The following is a 25,943-nucleotide window of genomic DNA, read 5'->3' as shown; positions in this document are numbered from 1 at the left end:
GGGCTCTCACTGCCTAACTTCCCTTATGGGTGATTAAATGTTAAATAGTAATTTTACTATTCATGAACAGCATTAATATTTAGATTATTATTTATGACTATATTACATTATTATTATTATGGTTGGTTGCACAGTCGTCCAATTTTAAACTGAAATTGGCATTTTTTAATACATCTATCAAGTCCTTGCCAAGGACCTGCAATAGACAAATGATGTTTAATCATGTTAATTAAAAAATCTTTTCAAGCACAGGCTTCATCCTGTTTGACAAATATATTATATCAATTGTGTTGTAAATATTGTACCTTGATGAACATATCTTTTCTTTTATGTACACTGAGAGCATATGCACCAAGACAAATTCCTTGTGTGTCCAATCACACTTGGCCAATAAAATTCAATTCAATTCAATTCAATTTCTTTGTTATTTAGCATCTGTGTACCCTGCTGTAATCGATTCACTTCTCAGCAGAAAACAAACTGAAAATAAACAGGGTAAGCTTAACAACAAAACTTCACAGTGGTAAAATAAAAACAAACCAAGAATAAAAACAGAAAAGGGCCCTGAAAAGAAATAGAGCACATTCTAAAGATTCTGAGTGATTTTAAAGATAAATAAATTTATTTATTTATTTATTTATTCAAATTTATATACCCTATCTCCCGAAGGACTCAGAGGCGGTGTACAGGCATTTAAAAGACATATAAATACAATATAAAACAATTAAAAAACTGATTCTAAAAAGCCCGTAAATTTAGAATTAAAATATCAAATAAAACCCAATTTAAAACCAATAATTTAAAATCTAGCTCAGCCCTGCACAATTAAATAAATACGTTTTAAGCCCGCGGCGGAAGGTCCGGAGGTCCGAGAGCTGACGGAGTCCGGGGTAGTTCATTCCAGAGGTGGGGGCCCCACAGAAGGCCCTTCCCTGGGTGTCGCCAGGCGACATTGCAGCGCCGGCGGCACCCTGAGGAGACCCTCTCTGTGAGAGCGCCACAGGTCGGTGAGAGATATTCGGTAGCAGTAGGCGGTCCCGTAATAACCGGCCCAATGCCATGGGCGCTTTAAAGGTGGTCACCAAAACCTTGAAGCGCACCGGAAAGCCACAGGTAGCCAGTGCAGCCTGCGCGGGATGGGTGTTATCACGGGAGCCACGGGGCTCCATCTATCACCAGCGCAGCCGCATTCTGGACTAACTGCAGCCTCGGATGCCCTTCAAGGGAGCCCCATGTGAGAGCATTGCAGTAATCCAGGCGAGGCGTCACGAGTGCGTGGTGACCGTGCATAGGGCATCCCGGTCCAGAAAGGCGCAACTGGCGTACCAGGCGAACCTGGTAGAGCTCTCCTGGAGGCGGCCGTCAAATGGTCTTCTAGAGATAGCCGTTCATCCAGGAGGACGCCTAAGTTGCAGACCCTTTCCATCGGGGCCAATGACTCGCCACCGATGGTCAGCCGCGGATTTAGCTGACTGTATCGGGATGCCGGCACCCACAGCCACTCTGTCTTGGAGGGATTGAGCTTGAGCCTATTTCTCCCCATCCAGACCCGTACGGCCTCCAGGCACCGGGACAGCACTTCGATAGCTTCGTTGGGGTGGTCCGGTGTAGAAAAGTACAGCTGGGTGTCATCCGCATACAGCTGGTACTTCACATCGAAACCACTGATGATCTCACCCAGCGGCTTCATGTAGATGTTAAACAGAAGGGGCGAGAGGATCGACCCCTGCGGCACCCCACAATAAATAAATACCTTCTAAATCTTTTGTACATTGGCCCTGCCACCTGCTTTGACTTAGCGGCTTGGTGTTTTTGCTGCCGCCACCAGTCTACGAGGGGTATGCCTTCCCCTAACCTAGATGAGTAGGGCTCTCACTGCCTAACTTCCCTTATGGGTGATTAAATGTTAAATAGTAATTTTACTATTCATGAACAGCATTAATATTTAGATTATTATTTATGACTATATTACATTATTATTATTATGGTTGGTTGCACAGTCGTCCAATTTTAAACTGAAATTGGCATTTTTTAATACATCTATCAAGTCCTTGCCAAGGACCTGCAATAGACAAATGATGTTTAATCATGTTAATTAAAAAAATCTTTTCAACCAAAACAACAGATTTGCAGTGGGAATAAACCTCTTCCATAGCATTTCCATTATGCAGTTATTGTAAGAGAGTTATTTACCACTAAGAGTTTTCATAGTTGTTTTACGAATGCACATTTTAAATTCTGTTATCAAACTGGAGTAATTTTTGTTTATATCTTATGAGAAGCATGAAACTTAATAAAGATAATATGTCATGAATAATGTTGCTGATAATGTGTTTTGCAATCAGAGGGGAGGTATATACAATAATGGTGGAGGCACAAATTTAACTAAAACAACTTATACAACCAAACGAAATATTTTGGCATGTGTTCTCTGCCTCTCTGGTTCTGTTTGGACTAAAATTATTACACAATTAACTGTGCAAGTTTGACTTAGAGTGAACATTTCCTTAGATGGCTAATGCCTACTTGAAAAGCCATTATACACAATGGCCTTTTGACATATCTGGTCTCATAAACATTGAACTAGAAAACGTCTTTCTGGTTTGAAAAATGGTGAAAGAGGCCATGTATATCAAAATTGAATAGCCCTCTCTCTCAACTGAGGGGGAGGGACACAACTTCAGCTATCTCCAGTCTACAACATATCCTTTCCAAGAAGTCTCCACACCCATTTGCACTACTCAGGTGACCCTGAGGACACAGGTAATAGCAATAGCAACAGCATTTAGACTTATATACCGCTTCATAGTGGTTTTACAGCCCTCTCTAAGTGGTTTAAAGAGTCAGCATATTGCCCCCAACAATCTGAGTCCTCATTTTACTGACCTCAGAAGGATGGGAGACTAAGTCAACCTTGAGCCTGGTGAGATTTGAACTGTCGAACTGCAGCTAGCAGGCAGCTGAAGTAGCCTGCAGTGCTGCACTCTAACCACTGCACCACCTCCAAGTGGCCTCAATGACTCTCTTAAAAAAGGCAAATGACCAGCTGTCTGCAAGGAATATAAATCTTTCCATTCTCCACCATCCAGTCAGAGCTGAAGGAGCTTCTTGAAAGAGAAACAAAACGTCTTCAAAGAAAAACAAGAAAGTCCAGTTGCCTCTTGAAAAAAAGCACCTTTGGGACCACCATGACCTGGATGACTGAGAATCTCTATAGACATTGAATTAGAAAGATTTCAGAAGAGGACGAAAAGAATAAAGAGGCAAAGAAAATGATGAAATATCAGCTCTTGCATGCATCATAGTCATCAGATCTTACATGCTAATTAGAATAGCCAAAAACAAAATTAAATAAAGGAAGAAAGCTTTTTTTGTACAGCTGTTCTCTTCCATAAACGTGTCTCTATGAACATCTCTCTCTCTCTCTGTGTCCCTCCCTCCCTCCCTCTTTCCCTGCCCAAGTATTTTCCTTGTCAAATAGATAGATGTGGCTTCCACTTATGTTTAACTTCATTTATTTTGATCAATGGCAAAGCAGTTCTAGGAGTTTTATCTCAAATATCTGCCAGGCACAAGGTTGCCTATTCTAAGAACACTTAAAGGGAAAATGGACAGTGGTAAACTGGAAGAATCATAGAATTTAAGTTTGATTTTAAACAAGAGATTTGGTGGCTTACCTGGCTGTCTTTCAAATAATTTCCCAAGCAATAATTGCTTTTGTTGTAGTACAAAATGATCTTGACTCACTCCATTTACTGCCTAGAACTTATTATTGGGACTTTGGCTCTTTGAACTTAACTCTCAACAACACAAATATACCTAATGAACTTTGGGTGAGAGAAGGTTTATTGAAGTTTTACAAACTTTGCCATGACAACCAGTGAGGCCAGAGTTGAAGGAATGTAGGAAAAAAAAACTTTAGTGGAAATTTATTGAATTATGGGATCAAGTAATTTTCAATAATTCAAGCAAAGAATAAATTATCCAGTTTGCCTTTTAACTGAGGGCTCTATCACTAAATCTTTGGATTGAGTTACCTTTCTCCAAAAGTAGCACATTGTTCGAGATGTCCACATGATGCTCAGTTACACTGAGTTGCCTAGATGTTTTTTGTTTTACTATTTTACAAAACAAGGGTGTGCGGAAAAACTCAGGAGAAGAGAAGCTTTTCAATACTGTTTTGCTACACCAAATTAATGGTACCTGCATTTCTCCTCCTGGTTGAAAAACAGCTTTGAAAAAATATTTCCTTTCTTTTTATCTGGAGGCAGTAGATTGATTAGAGCAGCTTTGCTCAGCTTGATCCTTTTCTAAGTTATTGAGATGACAACTCACAGAGATCTCAGACCGTTAGGTCAATGAACTCTGGCTATGACAGTCTAACATGACTGGTTTTGGAACTACCGAATAATTGAAACATGCTGGCTGGGAAATGCTGGGAGTTGAGGTCCACTCCACACATCTTAAGATTGCTGAGAGTAAGAAACTCTGATTTAAATCAAAGGTCTAACATAGGGATTAGGGGTCTAACTTAGATCCAGTCACATGTTACACCAGAGGTGGATTTTAGCAGGTTCTGACCAGTTCTAGAGAATTGGTAGCAGAAAGTTTGGAAAACCTGTAATAAAAACTATGACTGGCCCTGTCCCCATCTATTCTCTGCCTCCCGAGTCCCAGCTGATCGGGAGGAAATGGGGATTTTGCAGTAACCTTCCCCTGCCACGCCCACCAAGCCACGCCCACCAAGCCATGCTTCGCCTACCAAGCCACACCCACAGAACCGGTAGTTAAAAATTTTGAAACCTACCACTCTGTTACATATGTTAGAACATGTAGCCATCAAAGATAGTCCTGCTAAATAAGGGCACTGGAGCCTGGCAGAAGTAGCGGGGCAACTAATGTGCAGGTGTGGATTTCAATTTTTATATAAGAAGGACTTTTAGACAGAATAAAAGGTCAACTATTTGTTTAAGCCTTGATTTTAAAAGCCTGTTTTCAGTGACAGTTTTCCCATGCTGCACTTTATATCCCTTATTATTTACTGAAATAACTAATTTGACATTTGCCTGAACTGTTTGTTTTAAAGTGAGTGAAAATGCTTCTGTGAAGTAACCACAATAAAGGCCTTGAAATGAAAGGACTAAGTATAGTTTTTTGTTATGTAAAAGAGCCATTCAGCTTTCCTGCTTTCCCTTCCCTTTCCTTGTCATGCGGATAGCAAAAATAAAAACAATGCAGGTTCCTTTATTTTTGTTTTAATAAATCATGATTTAGGTATTAAACTGTGGCTAATCTATTTTTAAAAAATTAAATGATACAAATTTATAGTTGGCTTCTATGTGTATAAACCTACCTAAGGTTAATCACTTTTTCCAATTTCACATATGACAACTATTATTGGGCAATCAAAGATAAGTGGATTTCCAAACTCCTTATGATTATGCTGGAGCAGAAGGGGGAGAAGCACACAATCCAGAGGTATCGACAATTCATAATTGGCTAGAACTGTATTAGAGACTTTGAACTGTATTAACAATTCACAATTTGTTAGAAGTGGGAAAAAGAGAGAGAAAGGCATCATCTGCCCAATAAACTATGAATTTCTTCCATTTTATACCTAAAGTAATTTTGGGTCAAATTTTTGATACTGGATTTGAAGGAAATAATTTGAAGAATACATAGACTATAGTTGATATCTAATGAGAACTGTGAACAAGCCTAGTTAAATCTTTTCTATCATTTACTATCTACTATCATTTCTGTGCAATGTTTTCCACTGAAATTTTTTTCAGATAAAATAAAGAAGGATCTTCATGGTAGAAACTGTAAAAAGTGGAACCTTGAAAGGTTCTCCTGAAATAGCACTCAGCTATCAACTTGGAATCTTTCGTTCGTTTTTCAAATTTGACCTGTTCTTTGCGAGAACATGAAGAACGAAAAAACAAGATTTGGTCTTCAGTTCTCCTGAAATACCTAAACCTGATGCCACTTCCATTTCAACTACAGCGTCTTCATGTTTTGACAATGCCAAAGTTCATGACATTTTAATTCAGGCTAGACAAATAAAGAACTTAACTTTCCCTTCCTAAACACTCTGGTCTTAATAAAAAAATAACTTCCTTATGACGGTTGTTATATTAAAAACATTCTAAAACTTGTGACTGTTTACTGCACAGTAAAACATTTGACTTTCAAATGTCAAATTGGGTCTTTAGTTTAGGAAAACCTACAGAAATTAAGACTGACCTAATGCCTGCCCTGCAATATTATACTATATACCAGGTGGACCAAAAATGTTTGACGTTAAAGTACTAATTCACTTCTCTTACACCTTCTATATACATGCTTAAAATAATGCAAAGCTACTAGAAATTGTTCAGTCAGGTTTCTTAATGTCCCTTACTCAGGCTTTTAGGGCAAGGGTGGATTGGCATCAATTAAAACTCAAATGCAGATAGCATGTACTTGGTATTGGCTTACATTAATTTTCAATCTAAGCGATTTAGCTGTTTTGCCTTTTTTTCCCCTTCCTCATCCCTGATAAGTAATAATTAAAAATGTTCCCCTCCTGCAACCTGAGATTCATTAAAATAAAGTCATTTATGCTTCATTTTTAACAAAATTATCCCTGCAGCCATTCTTCTTCTTCATGGATTACATATCTTGAATGAACATTAATTAACATGTCTTTGATGTTGAGCGTTTATTTTTTAAGGAAACCATCAGAGACTGCTTGTTTATGAGAAACAGGAAAAATTACACCCGAATCAATTTCAATTTGAAGATAGCCCTCTTGGGCTGAAATTCTGAATAGCTTTGTATTAGGCAGCTTTCCTGCAGAACGTATAACGGAAGCCCCCAAACCTTTTAAATCTGTGTTGTACATGTACAATTCTATAGCGACATGGGTGCAAACTTGCTACATTATATAGGTTTAGGATAAAAAAACTATGTTAGATTACATTTGCAAGATTTTAATATGCAAGGAGTATAAACCCAACGCTGCCATTAGATTCACAACTCCCTACCTTCTTCCTAAGCTACCAATATCTTTGTATTGCAGAAATTTCCAACCTTGGGTACTCCCAGGTGTGTGGACTTCAAATCCCAGAATGCCACTACCTACACAACCATTGATGAGAATTCTGGGAGTTGGAAAGTATTCACCTGGAAGTGACCAAATGGGTTAACACTGCTATATAAGGTTTTTTACTTCCCCTCCTGTTGAAGGTTGTTTCAAATGAACAATCTTCCTCCTCCATGCCTCAGCTTGAGAAGACCAAGGAAAAAGATGGTGAGGCGATGGCGATGAGCCAATCCTGTTTGTGAATTCCCGATGAAAAGAAAAAATAATTGCTGTTCTCTTCCCTCAGAATATTTTACATGTGAATTAAATTGATTTCAAACACTGTCCTCATTAAGTGTGACAATCATAGCCATACAATACAAGAATAAAGATTTGTGGGGGAAGTGGCTGTTTTGAATATCTTTCTACGATTAATAAATATGTACGTTCATTCAACATATTGGATGACGATGATCCTGAATCAATGCAATGCAGGACGAAGGCTTCTCCATTGAAGTTTATGGATTGTAATCTACCATATTTATCCATTGTGGCTTGATTTAGATATATGTCTTTTTACTTTCTGATCTAGGTTGAAAGAGAGGCAGAAAGAATCAGAACATTTTAATTTATAGTTAAGCTGATGTATTGCTCATATCTATACACAAGAATCTACTCATAAAGATACCTATACGCAAGAATCTACTCATAAAGATACCTATATGCACGAATCTACTCATAAAGATACCTATACGCACGAATCTACTCATAAAAATACCTATACACAAGAATCTACTCAACTAATGGTCAAATTGGCGTTATATAAGACTTAATATAATTCAAGAGAGGTTGGATTTAGACTGCTAGTGGGGACGTAATGAGTCTAGATTGATTCCTGCCTTCACTCTGCTCCCAGGCTCTGCTGTCATTCTTCTACACTACTCATCCAAACTCACTCAATGGCCTTCTACGCCTAGGGGAATTTTCTCATTGCTAATTCAGCACCTTAACCATTATAGTACATTATGCAGGCTCTGTCATAATAATTTACGAAGGTGATTTTTTTTGAAGTTAATCATTAGTTTTATATTAGTAGAATGGTACAGGTTTCATTTTTCTTCATACATTAGCACCCGAAATAAACACATTTGTTTTTATATACATAGAGAATGAGAGATACATCCTTAATCATTTTTTCCCTTCCCTTTCCTGGGATGAAAGAAAAGACAAGAAAAGTAGCTGCTAAAGTACATACAAAGCAAACATTTGATCTACCCCCTCAGTCACATGGGATTGGATTGGAGCCATGTAGAAGATGGCTTAATTGGATTGGAGCCATGTAGGCGAAGTGAAATAATTAGGACAACTAATGCCCTTAAGGCCAGTCACATGGAAGGGAAGAAGTGGGGGAGGGAGGAAGCTGTTATACAACTTCATAATTATGAAAAAATACCGAACCAATCTCTCAAATTCTGTGGGAACTATGAGGACAGAATTATGAATCTTCTGTCCTATATAAACCATGTGCTGTTGTGACCTAGGCTCACTTAGACATGAAAGACACACTTAAGTCTTAAACAACCCTATTTTATTATAACAGCTGGGAATTACTTCATTCCCAGTTTAGTCCAAATTAATTCCAAAACAAGTCCTTCAGAAAAAGTCCTTCGGCCTTGTCACAAACTTTATCTGCTTTGGCACCCTGCCAAAGGCTTTTCTTGACAAAGCCCCACAAAGTTCAGAAACAAGAGATGCTGACTAAAACAGATGTAGCAACATTGCTTTCCTACAAAGAGCCAGAGAGATGTTGCTGCTCTTTTAAGCCTTATGGGAGGGGTCAATCTTCTCCTGGCCTTACTCCCGAGTTGTCCTTTTTGTTTTAGCTGCTCTTGCCTTCTGGCAGTTCTTTGCATGTGTGCACTAGGAACAGGCTCCTCCTGTTCCTCTGGCTCTCTGCTGTCCGCCTCTGGAGGCTCCGGAGTCTGCGCATCGCTCCCAGATGGCCCTGGCCCCATCTCTGCCTCTGACGCAGAACCCTCGGTCGGGCCTTCCCCTGACTCCAGGACTGGCCCATTGTCCTCCCCAGCCTCCTCACTGCCCGACTCTGCTGCTAGGTCCGCAGGCTGCTGGTGGACCACAACAAACTAGGATCTTGCACAACTGCTTTCAATACTTTTAAAAACCTAGACGGCTTTTAGAAGAAACTCGCTAGATCATCTAGGCCAGGGGTTGGCAACCTGCGGCTCTGGAGCCGCATGTGGCTCTTTCACCCCTCTGCTGCGGCTCCCTGTCACTCAAAATATGAGTCACAACCACCAATGTGTGACATCCACTGGCACACAATTTATTGAGCTTTTCAACCCCCGGTTGTATAAATCCAAGAAAAAAAAAGTTTCAGAAGAAAACAAAACATTTAATTCAACTACATATGCTAGTTTTATAGCTGCTCAAGAAATAGTCAGGCATGGGAAGGATTTTGTGGCTCCCGGTTTTTTCTTTTCTGTGGGAAACAGGTCCAAATGGCTCTTTGAGTGTTTAAGGTTGCAGCCTTCTTGGCCCTACATGTTTCTGTTCATTATTTGATTCTGATTTTCTGGATCAGCTCCTGCCTTCCAGCGATTCATTTACTTTTTTTATTTATTCAATTCATGTGGCTGCCTGTCTCAAGCATATGACACTGTGCAGCTAACAGAAAATAGAAAAATTCTCTGACAGCTGCTTGCAATTCCCATCTGAGAATTGTCTTACTGTGGCTCGCTCTGGCTGTCTTAAAAAGCCACATCAATGTTGTCAGATCTCACTGCTGTTGGGTTTGCTTTTTTTTTTTTTAAAGGAAAATAAACAATAGGAAAGTATTCATGCAGTGGCCTGAAGAAAGGCATTTTGTGTTTGGTGATTATTCCTGCTGTGAATTATATAGCATGAACCAAAGACAAATTAGCCAAGGGCAAGCTCATATTTTGTTTAATGTCTTTGGTTTAACTCAGATTTGTTCCCTGTTTGGGGGCGGGTGATGAAGTTAGAGGGATGAAGCCTCTAACCAAAAGCCACCAAGGTACAAGCTAGAGAAATTGGTGGTGGGGCAAAAACAAACCCCCCTTTTACTGGGAATTTCTTCAAATAATATGGGAATGTGTGTACGTGTGTGTGTGCAGGTGTGTGCATGTGTTTGTGTTTGTACTACAAACAATTTCAGGCTAATGACTCCATGGCTCCAGTAATACCTGGAACTCCAGAGCAGGACCCATCCCCTGAAAATATCTCCTCTTGCATAGCTTGTATTGCCAATTCAACTTGAATCATTAAACAGCATTTGGAGAGAAAAGGCAAAGAAAAGTACTAATGCTGTATCTATTTACCTGTAATAATTGCCACTTGAAATGTGCAAAACACCATTGTGAGCAGGCTGAGACGGTTAATTATTTATATCAGGAGTAGGTAACACATTGCACAGTGCCCATTGACACCCTCTTGTCTAGCTTAGGTTCACCTAATCTAAATCATTTAATTGAATTAAATGAAAAGCTGGTATGCTGCAATGCTTAGGCTTCCCTGGACTTGCCATCTTTTAGACCAATGGACTTCAGAATTCTCCACCTAGAATGGCTATTGCTAAGAATTCTGGAGCCGAAGTCCACGCCTCTGGAGAAGGGTGAGCCTTCAAGTGTGCTACAGAGAGTCCTCGGCTTACGACCATAATTAAGCCCAAAATTTCTGTTGCTAAGACAGACATTTGTTACAAGTGAGCTCTGTCCCTTTTTACAACTTTCCTTCCCACAATTGTTAAGTGAATCACTGCAGTTGTTCAGTTAACTTTATTGCAGGGGTGAAATGCTACCAGTTCGCTCTGGTTCGGGAGAACTGGTAGTGATAAAAACTACCGGTTCAAGCGAACTGGTAGTAAAAAAATATAATATAATATAACAACAGAGTTGGAAGGGACCTTGTAGGCCTTCTAGTCCAACCCCCTGCCCAGGCAGGAAACCCTATACCATCTCAGTCAGATGGTTATCCAACATTTTCTTAAAAATTTCCAGTGTTGGAGCATTCACAACTTCTGCAGGCAAGTCGTTCCACTTATTAATTGTTCTAACTGTCAGGAAATTTCTCCTTAGTTCTAAGTTGCTTCTTTCCTTGATCAGTTTCCACCCATTGCTTCTTGTTCTACCTTCAGGTGCTTTGGAGAACAACCCGACTTCCTCTTCTCTGTGGCAACCCCTGAGATATTGGAACGCTGCTATCATGTCTCCCCTAGTCCTTCTTTTTATTAAACTAGACATACCCAGTTCCTGCAACCGTTCTTCATATGTTTTATCCTCCAGTCCCCTAATCATCTTTGTTGCTCTTCTCTGCACTCTTTCTAGAGTCTCAACATCTTTTTTACATCGTGGCGACCAAAACTGGATGCAATATTCCAAGTGTGGCCTTACCAAGGCATTATAAAGTGGCACTAACACTTCACGTGATCTTGATTCTATCCGTTTGTTTATGCAGCCCAGAACTGTGTTGGCTTTTTTAGCAGCTGCTGCACACTGCTGGCTCATATCTAAATGGTTATCCACTAGGACTCCAAGATCCCTCTCACAGGTACTACTATTGAGCAAGGTACCACATATACGGTACCTGTGCATTTTGTTTTTTTTGCCTAAATGTAGAACCTTACTTTTTTCACTGTTGAATTTAATTTTGTTAGATAGCGCCCAATGTTCAAGTCTGTCAAGATCTTTCTGTAACTTGAGCCTATCTTCTGGAGTGTTGGCTATTCCTGCCAGCTTGGTGTCATCTGCAAATTTGATGAGTTTCCCATCTATCCCCTCGTCCAAGTCATTGATGAAGATGTTGAAGAGTACTGGGCCTAAAACAGGCCTAAAAAATGCTTTAAAAAGATTTTTTAAAAAGGTTCTGACAATCGCGTGGCACAGCTGATTGTCATTCAGCTGTGCCACGTAATTGTCGGAACCATTTTTTAATTTTTTTTAAGCATTTTTTACTACCGGTTCCGGCGAATAGGTAGTTTAAAAATGCTTTAGAAAAGTTTTTAAAAAAAGGTTCCGATAATCGTGCGCCACAGCTGTGATTATTGGAACCTTTTTTTTCTTTTTTAAAGCAATTTTTTACTACCTATTCGTCTGAACCGGTAGTTAAAAAATGCTTTTACATTTCACCACTCAAGTGAATCTGGCTTCTCCATTGGCTTTGGTTGTCAGAAGGTTGCAAAAGAGCTTCACATAATCTGGGAACATTTAGGCAACCATCATAAATGTGAACCGGTTGCCAAGACCCAAATTTGGGTCACATGACAATGAGAATACTGCAGTGGTTGTAAGTGTGAAAAATGGTTGTAAGTCACTTTTTTTCAGTGACGTTGTAACTTTGAACAGTCACTAAATGAACTGTCATAAGCCAAGGACTGCCTGTACTTCTCAGTGGAGGCTGTTCAGACATTCTGCTGTCAATAATGTTAATGTTCCAAAGCTGCTTTTTCAAGAGGCAACTGGACTTTCCGTTTTTTCTTTGAAGATGTTTCGCATCTCATCCAACAAGCTTCTTCAGCTCTGACTAGGAGTATAAATCCTTACATTCCCCACCATCAAGTCAGAGCTAAAGAAGCTTCTTGGATGAGAAGCGAAATGCCTTCAAAGAAAAACTAGAAAGTCCAATTGCCTCTTGAAAAAGCAGCTTTAGGACAACCATGATCTGGATGACTGAGAATCTCCATAGACAATAATGTTAATAATGCTTCTACCATATTTTTACTTACTGCCCTTTCAGTAAGATGTTATTGCCTAACATATCATAATTAGCTATTTATTGTAAAATAATTGCATGTTTACCGTAATAATTATTGTAATATAACTTTTAAAGTTATGTTTATTTTCACTTTGGGTATTTCCATCTGCTACTGGCAGTTGTCTTGGAGAACTCAAAGTTGAAAGAGGTCAAATGAACATATTATATAGACATTAGGCATTATAGATACCCAGATACCTTCTTTTCACCCTTCTCTTGGTCTATGATTAACTTATTTGTTTCCTTATTCAAGTCCTAAAACCAAGAAAAGTCTTATTAATCTGACAATCTCTTTAGCTCTAGTCTTAATGCTCTACTGAGAAGTAGGGGGAGAAAGGCTATCCAGTTCAGAACATGGGAGGGTCCATTGTACCCAGTGACCTTCATTTATATAACTGGAAGGCAATATATTAACAGACGGTCCCCAAGCAAAGATTTCCCCCCAAAATTAAACATGAAAATTGTCCCTAGTTATCATGACAGCTGGAATGGAGCCTACAGATTAACTAATCCAACTTTGCTTAATGAGGTGCCCTGTACAATACAGTTTGTACAGAAGTTAATCCTTGAACAGAAAACAATACTGAGTTTCTTCTAACTTGAACTTTCTAATGGACTACAAAAAGGATTCAAGCTGTTCACACTAAAATATTTCCAGAAGATTTCAACATAATGTTTGGAAGAGGTTTATGCCGATAATTTTAGTTGGAGTTTGCTTTTCGTTCACTCCCATTTTGGTAAGCAATTTATTCTTGCTACCAACCCCATACGTTGGTGAGCCTATCTTGTGACATATTAAAGAAATGTTTCAGGCACTTCTAAGCATCATATGAGACTTTAAAGAAGCTCAGAAAGATGTTGTTGTAAAACATGACCTTACTGATGACCCCCACCCTGTTAAAGATCTTGGAGTTTTCATATCAAATGATCTAAGTGCCAAAGCCCACTGTAACTACATCGCAAAAAAGGCTTTAAAAGTTGTAAACCTAATCTTGCGTAGCTTCTTCTCCAAAAACACTACACTACTAACCAGAGCATATAAAACATTTGCTAGACCAATTCTTGAATACAGCTCGACTGTTTGGAACCCATACCACATTTCTGACATCAATACAATTGAACGTGTCCACAAATATTTTACAAGAAGAGTACTCCACTCCTCCGAATACAACAAAATACCTTATGCCACCAGACTTGAAATCCTGGGTTTAGAAAATTTAGAACTACGCCGCCTTCAACATGACCTGAGTCATAGAATCATCTATTACAATGTCCTTCCTGTCAAAGACTACTTCAGCTTCAATTGCAACAATACACAAGCACACAATAGATTTAAGCTTAGTGTTAACCGCTCCAATCTTGATTGCAGAAAATATGACTTCAGTAACAGAGTTGTTAATGCTTGGAATACCTACCTGACTCTGTGGTCTCTTCCCAAAATCCCAAAAGCTTCAACCAAAAACTATCTACCATTGACCTTATCACATTCCTAAGAGGTCTGTGCATAAGAGCACAAACGTGCCTACCATTCCTGTCCTATTGTTTTCCTTCGTTATATCCAATGAATATAGTTATTACATACTCATACTCATATATATGCTTATATATTGTATAATTATTTCATGCTTATGCTTATATATACTGTGTAACAAAAATAAAAAAATAAAAAAAATAAATAAATAAAAACCTGATGTATTACAAGAGAACAAACTAAAACAGGGGTGTCAAACTTGATTTCATTGAGGGTGGCATCAGGGTTGTGTTTGACCTCGGGGGGTGGGGGTGGGGGAGGGGTGTGTGTGTGGCCAGGATGGGCATGGTCAGCTCAACATCACTCGTGTCGGGGGCACCTGTGGCGGCCCGAGTGCTCTGCCAATGAAAATGGGTTCCTGAGCTCCGTTTTCTCTTGCAACGGCCTCCTACAACCCTCTGCAAGTGAAAGGCGGAGGCACTGCGGGTTGGTCCTTCGCTGTTTCCAGCCTGTGGGCCAGATCTAAGCACCCAATGGGCTGGATCCGGCCCACAGGCCCTAAGTTTGACACCCCTGAACTAAAACATATCCATTTGTGGTGGAACAGAGAACAAGCAACCAACTTAAACACTTTCATCTACCATCTGGCCCTCCATTTCTGAACAGTGTATTGGCAGATTCCGGAATTCCCTACATACTAGAAGGCAGTTGATTTTACTGCTATTACAGCCACTGTGGCAGCGTGGAATAAGGTAAGGTAGTCCTTGTCTTATAACAGTTCACTGAGTGACCGTTTGAAAAAAGTAACTTATGACCATTTTTCACACTTATGACCGTTGGAGCATTCCCATGGTCACATGATCAAAGTACAAACGCTTGGCAACTGATTCATATGGCAACTTTCTGACAGGCAACGTCAATGGGGAAGCCAGATTCACTTAACATCTGTATTAATAACTTAACCACTGCAATGATTCACCTAACAACTATGGCAAGAAAGGTCATAAAATGGGTCAAAATTCACTTAACAACTGTCTTGCTTAGCCTCAGAAATTTTGGGCTCAATTGTGGTGGTAAGTGGTAAGTTGAGGATTACCTCTATATATCAGTTGTGGATCAATGGTGGAATCAATGGTCGAATAGTTTATGGAAAAATCTGCTCTACACCAGAACAACGATACTATAGTATTTCCTGTAGGCCACTGCCAGAAATACCCTCTCTCCAGGGCAGGCTCCTGCAGCTCCTGCTTCCCTCAAAGTTAGGACCTTTTCTTTAATCACATCCTACAAGCCTCCCACTTCCAAAACAATGTTTCTTTGCCTGGTCAGTTTTCAGATGTTTCTGTGTGTGTCTTTGGGTCGGTGCTGACTCCTGGACACTGTATGGATCAGGGGTTTCCAACCTTGGCAACTTTAAGACTTGTGGACTTCAACTCCCAGAATTCCTCAGCCAGCAAAGCAAAGTTGGCTGAGGAATTCTGGGAGTTGAAGTCCACAAGTCTTAAAGTTGCCAAGGTTGGAAACCACTCCCTGAAATTTTCTTGGCGAGATTTCAGAAGTGGTTTGCCACGGCTTCCTTCTTCCTAGGGCTGAGAGGAGAGGGACTGGCCCAAGGTCACTGAGCTGGGTTTGTGTCCAAGGCAAGACTAGAACTCCCAGTCTCCTTGTTTCCAGCCTAGTGCCTTAACCACCACTCCAAACTAGCTCTTCATTATAAAGAAGCATCATCTTAATTAAAATACCAGCTTTGAAGTCAAGCTCTACTGTAGCTGTATAACTGGATCTACTTATTGTGAATAAGCTTTAGGCATTAACAACTCAGCTTGCCAACACAGTCATAAGTTAGAAACCATGAATATATACCTAGTTGTGATATATCGGTAGTTGCAAGGCCAGATTATGTATTTTTCTATTATCTCTAGAATTGTGCTAATTAACTTCTAATGAGGAAACAGATTACTTCTATTCAGTGAAGTACTGGATGCGGAAATCACAGCAACCCAAATGACTCAGTAGTTGGGGAGTTCAGTGCCCAAAATGGCTACAATGACTGTAAAGTGTAAATTCTCCACTCCTCCGAATAATGTTAACCGCTTCAATCTTGATTGCAGAAAATATGACTTCCGTAACAGAGTTATTAATGCTTGGAACACATTACCTGACTCTGTGGTCTCTTCTCAAAATTCCAAAATCTTTAACCAAAAACTATCTACTATTGACCTCACCCCATTCCTAAGAGGTCTATAAGGGGCGTGCATAAGTGCACAAAAGTGCCTACCGTTCCTGTCCTATTGTTTCCTTTCAATATATGTTCCTGTATATAATGTTGTGACAAATAAATAAATAAATAAACAAATAAATAAATAAATAAAAATACCTTATGCCACCAGACTCCAAATTTTGGGCTTAGAACTATGCAGACTTCAATCTGAACTAAGCATAGTACATAAAATTATCTACCACAATGTCCTACCTGTCAATGACTACTTCAGCTTCAACCACAACAATATACGAGCAAATAATAGATAGAAACTCAAGGTAAACCGCTCCAAACTTTATTGCAGAAAATATGACTTCAGCAACAGAGTGGTCAGTGCCTGGAATGCACGACCTGACTCTGTAGTTTCTTCCCCAAACCCCCAAAACTTTAAGCTTAAACTGTCTACTGTTTTATTTATTTATTTATTTATTCAAATTTATATACCGCCCTATCTCCCGAAGGACTCAGGGCGGTTCACAGGCACATAAAACATGTATATACAATTAAAATAACTATTAAAAAACTTATTCTAATGCCAAATATTAAAAATATAAATATCAATCTTAAAACCAAATTTAAAACCCCTATAAATTTAAAATCTACGAATTTAAAATCTAAGCCAGTCCTGCACAGATGAATAAATGCGTCTTGAGCTCGCGACGGAAGGTTCGGAGGTCCAGAAGTTGACGGAGTCCTGGGGGGAGTTCGTTCCAGAGGGTGGGAGCCCCCACAGAGAAGGCCCTTCCCCTGGGCGTCGCCAGACGACACTGCCTAGCTGACGGCACCCTGTTGACCTCACCCCATTCCTAAGAGGTCTGTAAGGGGCGTGCATAAGTGCATGTTTATACTTTTACCTGTTATCTTATATATGATTGACAAAATAAATAAATAAAATTAATTAATTAAATAAATAAATTTTTGAGAAAATCGTTGGATGGAAAGGTGAGCGGCAATGTTACACAACAATTTGGTTTAGTAATTATGGATTTAACCTTTATTGATGATGTGGCCATCCTAGTTGTCAGTCAGGAAGATCTACAAGAAATGATTAGTCGTACATATCACAATTAAAGCTGACAAAATTGGCTTTGGGGTAATTCCCATTAAAACCAAGGATCATCTGGCTCCATCTGACTTTCCAGTGATGCAACAAAAATAGGAAACTAAATAACTGGACAAGTGATTATTTTATGTACCTCAGAATTGAAGTAAGAAGAACTGGTGTAGGACATACGAAGTGACATCTTGCTTGAAGTGAGCATCTAATGTCCTTTTCTCTTTCTGGAAACAAAAAGATACGACATAGTATTATTGTAGTCTGAATAAACCATGCCACAGAATCAACTATGACTATGAGGCCAGGCCAGGGAGACTGAAGACCATAAAAAACTATACGTTTTTGATTACTGATATCAAATTTCAAATAAATCTGAAAATGAAGATGCCTGCAGAAAATGTAACATAGTAGCCCTCTCAGACTTAATACAAAAAATCAGATGATGGAAATGGTTTGACCAAGTGTTGAGAATATTGACAACTGACTACCCAAGCTGACATTCACCAGCTTCAATAAATCCAGATAGAAACAATCCTGTGGTGGGGTTTAGTATAATGAAAATATTCATTCTGTCACAGCCCAGGGCTCAAATTCAGGCTCTAAAGAAGTTGCTCCAGCTGAACCAATGGAATGCCAATCTTATCAGACACCAAGCCAGGAATCACCTTAGGCTGATCAAACACAGGAACCATCAGAACAACTAGTGTAGTCAGATGTTGATATAAGGCCTCTAAGCCCTCAGACTCCGTGTGTCTCAGAGGCTCAGTGAGGGTCCTTGCCAAAGAAGGGAGTAACTCTCTTAATTAAAGACATGTTTCTCTGTTGGAAGCAGGTGTCTGATTCCCTGTTCCAGTCCATTATTCCTTGTCAAACAATGACTTTGGACGGCTGATAAATCTGACTTGGCTCTCTGAATTCTGGACTGAATTTTGACTACTTTTCTGCATGTTCCTGTTGAAAGCAAAATTACTTAGGCCAACTTTCTTCCCAAGAGAGACTGTTGATGTACATTTTTACCCCTTGTCTATTATTATCTGCTCAGCCTTGAAAAATTGTGATCCTTACTTAGTAGCTGAGTGTGTGAGAGTTTGAAATAGGCACATTTAAAAGAGGCAGAAGATATTGTATTGAAGCCCCTAGGAAAGAATAGAGTAGAAACTAGCATGCCCATCTAGCTACAATTATTCATAAACAGGTACAGTAAAAAGAAATTATAAAAGAAATTAATGAAATCCTTATACAATGAGATTCTATACCCAAATGTTGGCTTAGTGCCAATAAGCAAAATAAGCTTGCAAGGTTATTATCTGATTTACAGAGTAATTTTTTGCTGCAATCAATAAATGCAAATTGATTTTCTATAGATCTATGGATGATAAGAGATCATCAGGGTAAAAATATCCATGTCAATCCTTGGTCTCTTAGTAGATATAACACTTTGCAAGCATGTTCAAAATATTTGTCAGAAATCTATTCCATAATCATAGGTAGTGTTCATGCATTGCTAGCTAGGGCTACAGAATATTATCAAAGAGAGCAAAATAGGGGCAGTTTAAGCCAGTGATGGCGAATCTTTTCGGCACTGAGTGTCGAAACCAGAACATGCATGCATGTGCATGCATGTACACACGCCGGAGCACTGGAAATCTGAAGAAGAGCTGGCTGGTGCGTGGATCCGTGTTTTTTGGCTGTTTTCCCTCATTTTTCAGGCCATTTTCAGGGCAAAAACAGTCCAAAGATGGCCCAGAAAATGGCCCGGAAAAGGCCTGGAAAATAGCCTGTTTTTTGCCCAGTTTTGGCCATTTGCAGGCCGTTTGCAGGTGCTCCAGCACCCGCAAAGACCAGCTGGTCAGTGAACCAGAAGAGCAGCTGGAGCCGGCACGCGTGCCCACAGAGAGGGCTCTGTGTGCCACCTCTGGCACACGTGCCATAGGTTCGCCATCACAGGTTTAAGCTATGAATCAAGAAGCCTAGTACTGGAAGTCTTTAAAGGAATATAAATTATTCCAGATAGCAGGGTCTAGGAGAAAGGCCTTCTCTGTCATTGCACCTGCCCTCTGGAACACGGGTCTCCAACCTTGGTCCCTTTAAGACTTGTGGACTTCAACTCCCAGAGTTCCTCAGCCAGCTTTGCAAGTCTTAAAGGGACCAAGGTTGGAGACCCCTGCTCTGGAACATCTTACCTCCAATATGAGATCAGCCCCAATCCTCCTGATCTTTCATAAGGCCTAAAGATCTGGTTTTACCAGTTAGCTTGGGCCCAAATGGGAAAGGATCACAGTGGAGGCGGTTGATAGATTAACAGCAGATCCCACCTGCCCCCACCCTCCCCATCTGTAATTGGATTATAGCATTTGAAGGTATTAATTTATGTTTTTAATACACATGTGTGTATGTCTATGTGTATGAGTATGTGTATATACGTGTGTGTGTGTGTGTGTGTGTGTGTGTGTGTGTGTGTGTGATCATTTTAGCCACTGTCTATCGACTGCAGGATGAAAGCCTCTTCTGCATGTTTCCAATCAATACAGTCCTGAGCTTTCTTTTGCCAATTGGGCCTTCAATACTTGCTGATCTCATCGATCCATCTTGTTTTAAGGTCTCTTTCATGGATGCTTTTCATCAAGTGGGATCCATTCTATGACTGCCATCAGTTCTTGCTATGTGACCAGCCCGTTTCCATTTCAATTCTGTTACTCTACTGATGATATCGCATACTTTTCGTTTGTTCTCTAATCCATAAGAACAAAAAAATCTAATGCATTTTTATCTTGTCTTGTAATGCTGCGTGTGTGTGTACAGTTACCTTGATGGTACGAAGGGCGACCGATAAATTTATAAATAAATAAATTTAGGAATGATGAAGGAATGACTGAACTTTTAAGGGAGCATTTAGGAAAAGATATACTACTACTATAAGATACTGTCTACTATTGATCTCACCCCATTCCTAAGAGGTCTGTAAGGGGCGTGCATAAGAGCACAAGCGTGCCTATCGTTCCTGTCCTATTGTTTCCTTTCGTTATATCCAATTAATATAGTTATTACATACTCATGCTTATATATATGCTTATATATTGTTTAGTCATTTCATGCTTATGCTTATATATACTGTTGTGACAAATAAATAAATAAATAAATAAATAAATAAATAAATAAATAAATAAATAAATAAATAAATATCACTCGTTCATGGAAAAGAAGGAAGCATGAGACAGAAACTAAAACAAACTTGCCTTGATTTTGTTTGGTATAAGAAGTGGCAAGGACACACTCGGATAGGTTTTCAAGAGTCTCTTATTCTATTTTATAGCAACGAAGGATGTTCCTGGAATCTCTGCTATTGACTGTTTCTTGATTTTGACTTTCTCAAAAGCGGATAGTCTGTATCAGTGGTGGGATTCAGCCAGTTCGCACCACTTCGGGAGAACCGGTTGTTAACTTTCAGAGTAGTTTGGCAAACTGGTTGTTTGAAGAAATCATTAGGGCAGAGAACCGGTTGTTAAATTACTTGAATCCCACCACTGGTTTGTATCCTCAGGAAGCAACTATATGGCATCGTGAAGATGCCATTTTAACTAATTTGAATAGCTGCAATGCAATGATGCTCTGGGTATTATGGAAAATTCATCCTGGATCCTCAAGAGACATAATCCTGATTACAGTGATGCTGACCACTTCGCACACCCCTCCAAACAATACATTATCTCAAGTCTGAATGTTTCCTTATTAAAAATGCAGAAATGAACCCAAAGCTCTCGTTTTCTGTAGCAGACATGCTCATTTTCTCTCTCTCACTATGCCAACCTCCCTTAACTTTTACATTTATGATATTTTGGACCATTTCTAATAATTTTCACACTTAATAGGCATCCTAACTAGGATTATGTGGCATTTGAACTTGCACGCATATTTTGAGGGTCATTCGAATAGGTGGATGGCTTGTGGTTTTCATCAAAATTATTTTGCAGTATATGCAGAAGTGGCAATGGTGAATTTTTCTCTGGCTGCAAATATTTTACATATATTCAGCATTTTGCTTAAAATAACCTCATCCCTTGAGAAAAACAAATGCTAATTCTCCGAGTGTAGGCTATTTTGGGTACCTAGTAGACAATTCAGATTTATGATACCGTAGCATCCAAGAATGTGCCTCCATTTTTCAATTAGCATAGTTTTCAAATTCTTTTTTGTTATTCCTTAGTTATTGTTTTTTTCTAGAGCAGTACTATATTAAATAATGCCTTTTCAAAAGACTGGCGAGTAAAAACTAACAGAAAGGAAAGAATAGAGAGAAAAAACTTTTGTCTTTCATATGAGAGATGATGATGATGATGTTATCCATTCAATCATTTTGGACTCTTGGCGATTTTATGGCCCAGGTCTCTCCATATCTTCTGATCGCGCGCTGCTTCTTTGAGTTTTTCAATGCTCTGGCTGGTGTCAGCTTTGATGATGTCTGGCCACCATGTTCTTTGGCGGCCTGGTTTCCTTTTACCGCTAACTCCTCTCAATGTAATTGCTTTCTCCAGCGAATCCCCCCGCATGACATGGCCAAAATAAGTGAGACACAGTTTTGTGGTTTTCCCTTCAAGTGACATGTCTCAGATTATGAGCTCTAGTACCTGCTTGTTGGCTTATTTGCTGTCCAAGGATCCACATGAGTACATGCATTCTTCTATTCCACATATGAAAATGTAACATGCACAGTCTGAGCATTTAGGATATAAGCCCTCGATTTATTTCTGGATTTTGGCAAAACTGCCTCATAGAGAACAATTGGTTTGTTTGTTTATTATAAAATGCATGTGTCACCCATTCCATTTCAAAGCTACTCTGGCTAGCATACAACATAAAAACATTTAAATCATCAACTATAAATATAACCAATGAAATCACAATACAAACAGAATAAAATCACTGACACAAAATGGAGAAGGAAGCAGCCAGATGCATTGGAAGGGAGGTAGAGTTAGCTCTTATTTAATCAACCCGCTCCAGTTTGAAGGTCCCCCATGGGAGTCCCAAGATACCTGGCAGAGCCAGATCTTACGGATCTTAAGGAAACTCGGAGGGATGGGAGCCGATCTCCCATCCCTCTGAGATGGGAGAAAGATATATGATAAGATATTCCAAAGGGCAGGAGCCATGGCAGAGCAAGCTCTTCTCTTGGATCCTGCCAGCCAAAATTCCTTGACTGGTTGGTTTAATGACTGCAGCTTTCACTTAATGACTGCCACAAAAAAAAGTTGCCTAATTGGGTCTTTTTTAATGACCATCATGACTTATGACAGTAATGGGCAGGCTCCATTAAAGTTCTAAGTCAAGGACTGCTTTTACAGCACTATTGACTATGGTATATAACGAAATCAGATACTGTAGATAAATGTAATAATATTCCAAATGAGACATCAAATGGCATAAGGGAGTGAAAATGCCAACAATAAATTGTATTTAATGAACAAAGAGAAATTGTAGCAGAGAACTTAAAAATACTGTATAACATCACTTCTTGTCTTGCTTCACATTGTGTAAGCACAGCAGTCTTACTGTTTCTTTTGAAAAAAGATAATCCTTCTGGGAAGAAAAAAAATAATCTTTTAGTTCCAAGAAACGCAGAAAATAGTTACTACTTTTCATGAGTAATTTTGATTGCTCTGACTGCTTCTTTTAATACTGCAGAACCAAACACTGACCTAAAAGAGACTGGAATTTCTGGTCAGCAATGTTTACAAATATCATTAAATGGAACACTATGTTGGAGGTCTCTCATATTATTTTATTATCTGATCAAGATTTCTGAGCATCTGACTCTGCCTCTCATTCCCTATTAATCATCCTTAAGTTATAAGATCTAGCAAAATGAAAATTGTTGGAATTCAGTTACCAAGTTTTCTCTGGGCTAATCTTTTGTTTTTAAACAGTGGCCAATCTAATAAAGCTATTGTTGAAAGGAAAAACATGCTTCAGATACTTGTGCCTGCCATCTTTATTCCCAGCATCCATTTCTTGGAACAATGGTAAGTGTGATTTCTGCAGCACAGCTAGCTTCATTATAAAAGAAAAAGAAAAGAATACAGAGTCCTTCAGCCAGCTGGGCTCCATATCTGGGCCCCCTACTCTGGCTTTAGCAGTGGTACTGAACATTTGTCTTACAAATAAATATAGAACAATATAGACAGCCAATCTGTTGTAGTGGTGAAGGCAAGAGGCTGAAAACTGGAAGAAATCCCAGTCCCACTTTAGACACAAAGGCCAGCTGGGTGACCTTGGGCCAGTCACTTTCTGTCAGCCTTAGGGAGGAGGCAATGGCAAACCACTTCTGAAAAGGTTTGCCTAGAATACTGGACTTGCCTGAGATCTGTTGGAGCTATTCTCCCAGATTAGGAATCACACCTCTAAGTACTCCTACTATTACTAGGATATTTTGACCTTTGCTTTCCACATCTTCTCCAGTTCCTTCTTCAGGCTCTGATAGTTCTCCAAATTCTCATACTCCTTCTTTCTGATGTTGCTGCCACTTGGCATTGGTACATTCTGCATGTCACCACTGCACTGCATTGCATTGCATTATAAATCATACCATATTGTATCGTATCGTATCATATTGTATCGTATCGTATCTCACATCACATCACATCACATCACATCACATCACATCACATCTTTACAATGATTATACAATTATATGTTCCAAAATACATGTACATGAAAATTGCAAATGTCTGAATGATTAGTTGCATTGTTTGTAAAATTGACAAAATTTACAAGACGTTAGTTTCCATTAGTCCTCTATCTTCTATTGCAGTGTTTGTGAACCTTTTCGGCACCGAGTGCTGAAACGGGAGCTCAGGCGGGTGGGCGGGGAAGCACAGGAAACCGGAAGAGCAGCTCCCCAGTACGCATGTGCGGGAGCGCCAGAAACCGGAAGAGCTGTTCTAGTTTCCAGCATGCGCATGTGCACTGGTCACCTGGTCTTCTGGTTTCTGGTGCACGAAGACCAGCTGGCCGGCCTCGCAGCACACACACGTGCCAGGGAGCTGCTCTTCCAGTTTCTGGCGCTCCCGCACGCAAAGATCACATGCACACCGGAACCCAGAAGAGCAATGGGCAACGGCTGGCTGTGTGCCATAAGTTCACCATCACTGTTCTATTGTAACACAAATAGTCCTTGATTTACAACTACTATTAGCACCAGAATTTCAATCGTTAAGAAAGTTGTTAAGTCAGTTACACCCAATGCTACAATTTTTTTGCCACGCTTAAGCAACCCACTGCAGTGTTTAAATGAATTGTGTGATCATTAAATGAATCCAGTTTCTCCAATTCACTTTGCTTATCGGAGGCTAGTTCGGAAGGCTGCAGATGACCCCATTACACTGCAACCATTTACATGCCGGTTGTGGAGCATCTAAATTTTGATCACATCACTGCAGGGATATGTGCAACAGTCACAAGTGCAAGGATGGTTGTAAGTACAAGGTAGTCCTTGATTTATGACCACAATTGAGTTCAAGATTTCTGTTGTAAGTGAGACATTTGTAACATGAGTTTTGCCCCATTTTACAATCTATCTTTCTTTCTTTCTTTCTTTCTTTCTTTCTTTCTTTCTTTCTTTCTTCCTTCCTTCCTTCCTTCCTTCCTTCCTTCCTTCCTTCCTTCCTTTCTTTCTTTCTTTCTTGAATCAGTGCAGCAGTTAAGTTAGTCACACCATTGTTAAGTGAATCTGGCTTCCCTATTGATTTTGCTTGTCAAAAGCTTGCAAAAGGGGATCACATCATTCCACAGCAATGGTCATAAATATGAACCATCTGAATTTTGATCACATGATCATGGGGATGCTACAAATATCATGTGAAAAATTGTCGTAAGTCACTTTTATCAGTGCTGCTGTAACTTCAAACGGTCACAAAACGAACTGTTGTAAGTCGAGGACTGCCTGTAATTTTTTTCAGTGCTGTTTTTACTATGAACAGTTGTAAAATCAATAATTGTAAGTCAAGGTCCACCTGTAATAACCACGTAATTAAATTCACATAGAGACAGCCCTAGATATGCCTAAGAGTTAATTTGCCTGTTTGACTCTTTCATTTTCAACTTCTAGAATTGCAGTTTAATATCAATTCACAATACCATTGGTTGTATGGCATTTAACATATTTTTTTTCCTCAGATGACTTCATTTACTACAATAAAGTTATCATCTAGTTGTTCTTGATGGATAGAATCTCATCACAGTCATTCTTTCGGTCTATGATCAGCCACTCAATTAATCCAGGAAGAACCTTTCTTCTGATTCA

The 25,943-nt window shown here is 39.5% G+C and overlaps 1 protein-coding gene across 6 annotated transcripts in view; it reads right to left on the bottom strand.

Moving 5' to 3' along the window:
* The window catches only part of PRLR (prolactin receptor), a 262,479-nt gene that overhangs the window by 49,839 nt on the left and 186,697 nt on the right, over positions 1 to 25,943 (bottom strand). For 5 of the 6 annotated variants that reach the window (XM_058170143.1, XM_058170142.1, XM_058170144.1 and 2 more), the window contains one exon: positions 17,784 to 17,868. The exons of the other annotated variant lie outside the window; for it this stretch is intronic. The gene's annotated coding sequence lies outside the window, so the exon portion shown is untranslated. The remainder of the gene's footprint in view (positions 1 to 17,783; positions 17,869 to 25,943) is intronic. 6 annotated transcript variants of the gene reach the window in all.

Source organism: Ahaetulla prasina, chromosome 2 (genome assembly GCF_028640845.1).
Source record: "Ahaetulla prasina isolate Xishuangbanna chromosome 2, ASM2864084v1, whole genome shotgun sequence".
Taxonomy (NCBI): domain Eukaryota; kingdom Metazoa; phylum Chordata; class Lepidosauria; order Squamata; family Colubridae; genus Ahaetulla; species Ahaetulla prasina.
The sequence above is the reverse complement of the archived record's forward strand: the minus strand, read 5'-3'. Positions and strand labels throughout refer to the sequence as shown.